Here is a 5,318-nt window from a genome sequence, read left to right as displayed (position 1 = left end):
TAATAGTAAATATATATATATAATACAACGTATAATAAAATACGCCAAACACATATTATAAGTTATACTACGTGTAACTCTTTCCGTATTATATAATTCTATACATTACTATAATTATAATAATGTTATTATACTTAGATATTTGTTATTGTGATATGTATGATGTGTTGGCAAGATAAGTGAAAAAAAGAGATTCTTACCCATTGTAGAAGACAAAGCCCATTTGACAACATATTAGTATATTACTTGCCTTTTGTAGAAGGTTTTTAACCGACTTTCATGGCTATAAATAGCCATCTCAAATCATGATTATTGTGTACACTAACACACAAAGAAAATGAGAGTTGCATGAATGTTTTTACCTTAATACGTCTAGCTACTACCTCATATATATATATTATAAGGTATGATTTCGGGACCCTTCGTCGTAGAAATAAGTAATAATATAATGATTATTCTATACTATTATAAACCGTCTCATGTTATCTTATCGTTATGTTACTCACATGATATATTAACTGTCTTTATCTGAACATATGGTTGTCATGTTATAATGTACTATTGGCCAATTGTAGCATTCGGGATACGATTACGGGAGGGGGACAACATTACAAATTTGACCTGTGTACATGGAAGGGGGCACAGCCTCATGTGAACTACGGTTCTGATTATTACTGGTAAAAATGCCAGGAGGTTTACACGAGTCTTAGACTCGGGATCCTGTGTACATGGAGGAGGGCTTAGCCCGGGGAGTTTTTACTCCGTAATGTGTCTCATTTCAGTAATAGTAGACCGGTAATCTATATTTTGCATATTATGATAAAATGACAGGTTATGCATGTTTATTTAATAATTATTCGATTGTGTTCATGTGACCTATTTTTAGTCCTTGTTCGACCAGGAAGAAGTATAAATATTAAAATGGAAGTAAGTAAGGCCGGTGGAGGTGACCGAAGTCATACTCAGCCTGTGGTTGGCTGATTCCGTTACTTTCATTCTTTTTCAGGTACAAGTGTCGGGAAAGGTCAAGAGAGTGAGGATTTTCAGATGACCTAATAGGATGGATATGTAATCGAGTTATTAGTTTTTAGCTTTAACAAGTGTATTTATCTTTATTTTTGCCATAGCCTTGTATTCTCCGAAGGGGGAATACGGCGGTGACGCCCTTGTAATTCCGCTGCTGTCTATTATTAATAAAAAGAGCCATTTTGAGCTGCCTGTCTGCTTTTCGGAGGCGTTACACAGATGCTGGCTCACACTGTCACACACCGACAAGAGCGGCAATCACCACCAGAAAGCAGACACCTCGATGGTAACGACCAGCGCAGGTGATACTCGCAAAGCGTTCAAAATGCCTCAGAAGCGTTAACACGATTGGGATACGCACTCTAGACCGCCTTGGCCAAGCTGAGGCGGAAACAAATGAGACACTCAATTAATAACGTAAGGAGACAACCCAGACGAAGACATAGACGCTAAAGTACAATTGAGACGCTCAAATACTAGCGCAAGAAAAAGAAGTGAGGTAAAAACCTCGGCCAGGCCGGAGGCAGAAGAAACGAACTCTTATTAAAAATGTTCAACGAATTACAAGAAATTACAAGGATAAGCCAAAAGGCAAGGTTACAGATATCATCTCCTTATGTCCGTTGTTGCTCGCCATCAGCAGCGGCAGCGGCACCTTCTCCGATGGGTAACCCAAATAGCGGTTCCCTTAGCGACCTCGGCTTCAGCGAGCTCGGCCTTAGCCTCGGCGGCCTCGGCCCCTTGCCCACTCGGCTTCCTCCTTGGTCGCTTTAGCCTTCTCAAGAAGAGTCGCCTTCTCTCCGCGGCCGCCTCCTTCTCTATCTTCGCCCTCACCGCCTCCTTGGCCTTCTCCGCCACGGCCTTCTCCTTGGCTTCAAGCTTGTCATCAAGAAGCTCGTCATATCTGCCCCACGGAAAGGAACCATCAAGAGGGAAGAGCTCCCCAATCACTTCCCTAGCGCTCCTTCGGCCAAATCCCGAATTCAAAGACACATGTCGGGGAGCATGACGGTTTGGAGCATCTCAATGTCCTTCTCCTTTTGCCTGGTGACGGCCTCTTTGCTCCGAATCACCTCCGCCTGGGCCTTAAATAGGTCCCTGGATTCGTTCCTCTGCTGGAGGTAGAGGTCGGCGTGCCTCTGAACAAGTTTACACTTCTCCAAAGCGACTTCGCGGCTTCTTGGCGCAGCCTCGGCCTTGGCTCTCTCGGAAGGACCTCTTTTTCAGCGTCCTGCCTGAGTTTTCTTTCAGCCAAGAGCGCCTTCTCAGCATCTCCCCTAAGCCTCTGCTCATTGAGAAGATCCAGCTTCGCCTTCGCGGCCACCTTCTTAGTGGCATTAAGCTCAAAAGCGGATTGAGCCACGGCTTTCTCCTGCTCTACGATACGAGCACCGTAAGATCGTTCCACCTCGCCACTCCTTGATCGCCTTCGTGCCTTCCTCTATAAGTCGGGAGACGGAAACCTTCTGGGATGAGGAAACAGTGGTGACATTTTGATCACCGGCCTGTGGCCGGGAGAGAGGAAGCCTTCGGGATGAAGAGACAAGGTGACATTTTGATCACCTACCCGTAGGCCGGGAGAGGGAAGCCTTCTGGGACGAAGAGTTCACGGTGACGTCTTGATCACCACCTGCACGAAGTCCCCTCCACTTGCCGCCCAACAAGAGCGGCGGACGATCACGGCTGATCTACAAAATTTAAAGTAAGCATCGGTATCAACATACACAGACATGCCGGAGAGCTCACACGGCAGCGGCGCCTAAGGAACCGGCTAAGTCGAGCCACGGATAGATCAATACCGTGCTTGGCCTTCTTGGCCGAAGGGCGCATTTCCTCGTCAGCGGCAGAAGCAATGGCAGCGGTAAAGGCTGTCTGCTTTCTTTTACGGACAAGGGGCGACCCCTCCTCTTCATCGGAGTCATCCCCATTGGAGATATAAACGATCTCCACCGTCTCCTTCTGAACAGGGGGGATGGAAGGCGGAGCCGATGTCGACGCCATCACCGCCGAAGGCTTTGTTTTTCGCGTGCGGCGCGGCATGTTACTTACAACCCTCGCCTGGGCCTCCACCACATTCAAGCTTTTCAGCTGCTGATCCATAAGATCATTCGGCGACGTCCTGCGGTCATGGGCTAGAGCCTTGGGATGCAAGTTGGCAACAGTTTTATCTTTGTACAGCCCCATTCTCCGGAGGATATCCTCAGACAGGTCCGGTCCAAAGTGGCCTGCGAAAGAGACAAAGCAAGAGTTAAGTAGAAGAAATAAATCAAAGTTCGAGACACAATGAGAACGGTGATGGGCCTCACACCGACCCCACTCACCCTGCGCTAGGGCCGGTATGAGGCCGACATGGCAAAGCGGCTCATCCTCAAGAATGATCTCGTTGGGGGATCCATCTTTTCGGCACCCACTCTTGTCCAACTCAAAAAGCCTCATCGCCGCTTTCGTCCTCCTTAAGAAGGACCTTGCGGCATCCATTTTAAGCTTCTTCCTACCGACCCACCTGTCATGCTCCGCCTTAGTCTCACACCGCAAATTCACTTGGTCTTTGAAAGGAGAGAGGGCGCAGCGGATAGTCATCCGGCACCTTAACATACACCCACCGATCTCTCCAGTCTTTGCAAGAAGTAAGTTTGTCAACAGAGACATAACCTTTCTCCGTGTGCACACTGTACCAACCGACGCGACCAGAGATTGACGGCTGGAGATAATGAAGCCGGCGGAATAAATTTACCGTCGGGGCCTCCCCCTTAAAGAGACAAAGCCACACAAAGCCGACTATCGTCCTCATGGCCAACGGATGCAGTTGGGCCACAGCGACGTTCATAGCTTTAATGATGGCCATGACGTACTCATTCAGCGGAAACCGGAGCCCGTACTCCAAATGTCGCATGTATACGCCGGTATGGCCCGGCGGAGGGCAACAGACGGCCTGGCCCTCCTCAGGGATAACAATCTTGTATCCCCTGCCAAAGAAGAAGTGACCCTCGAAAAATTTCTCACCAGAACAACTGGCAAACTTATGTGTCCAAGCTCGGTCAACGCGTACCTTGCAGACGTCACCGTGATCCATAACGTACCGCCTCACCTCTTTGGGACGAGCCTCTTCAGCATCATCACCAAAATCGTCTGCGTCATCATCGACTTCAGGAGAAGGAGACCTAGGGCCCCCAGGCCTTATCAGGAGGGCGTCCAACTTCTCCTCCTCATCAAGGCGCGACGGGGAACCCCCCCGCGTCGGTTTGCTAGGCCCGGCATCAGCAGAAGACATGTTTACAATAATAACTTACAGAGTTAAGAAATTGGAAAGTTTGTTTACCTTGAAGAAAAACACCCGCCGGAGTAACAACTCTGAAAATTAGAAGACAATGAAACCCTTGAAAGTTTAGAGGAAAATTTTGGAGAATGAAATTGGTGGCCAATTTCACGGGATAACTGCCCTATTTATAGGGAAAAGCCCATAAAGAAGGACCAATCAGCGAACAGCCCATGAGGCGTCAACCAATCAGCGTGCAGACACGTGTCGGACATGCAATCACGGAATGTCAATCGTTGCAACAGTTAGACGTCAATCAATGCAACAGTAACCAAGCGTCTTCAACACGCCTATTCATATCTCCTTGCCTATTCACCTTCCTCAACAAATTCCCAAGCATCTGTTCTCCGCCGGCCACATGGTCAACCAAGCTAAGTAGCGCCGGCCGGGGGCAATCAAAAACAACCGGCACACTCAATCCTGGTCTCGGCCAGCGTCACTTTCTTTTCCACATCGGATGCCCTTTACACATCCATGTGGAGGGGGGATATGGTACGGCCTAAGAAAGACCAGGCCGAGGTAAAAGAAGCCGCCGCGAAGAAGCCGATCTGCGAAAAATTTTCCGCAAATTACTTACGCAGAATATACGCTCAAACGTACATCGGAGCCCATACCACGGCATAGACTACGGCGGGGCAAATTGATGGGGCATATTCTGCACCGCCCGACCAAGTCAACGTATTGAGCAAGGTCGAAGATATCCACAAAGAAGTCAACGACTTAGACAGCCTAGCCGATGCAGCCCATCGGCCGGTCAGCCTGGTCTCGGCATGACAACCTGCCAGCCGGGACACATACCCGCGTACTCATATCCAAGACCCCTCGGCGGTGAGTCAACAGGGCCCGCCGGCCTGCCATAGGTCCCTCGGCCGAGGGTAGATCGATCTTTCCACCGCTAGCCACTTGGCCACTTGGCCACTACGTGACAAAAGGTGAAAGCCTATAAATACTCCTCAACCTTCATTGAGGAAAGGAT

Source organism: Silene latifolia, chromosome 2 (assembly GCF_048544455.1).
Source record: "Silene latifolia isolate original U9 population chromosome 2, ASM4854445v1, whole genome shotgun sequence".
Classification (NCBI taxonomy): domain Eukaryota; kingdom Viridiplantae; phylum Streptophyta; class Magnoliopsida; order Caryophyllales; family Caryophyllaceae; genus Silene; species Silene latifolia.
This window is presented reverse-complemented; position numbering follows the sequence as displayed.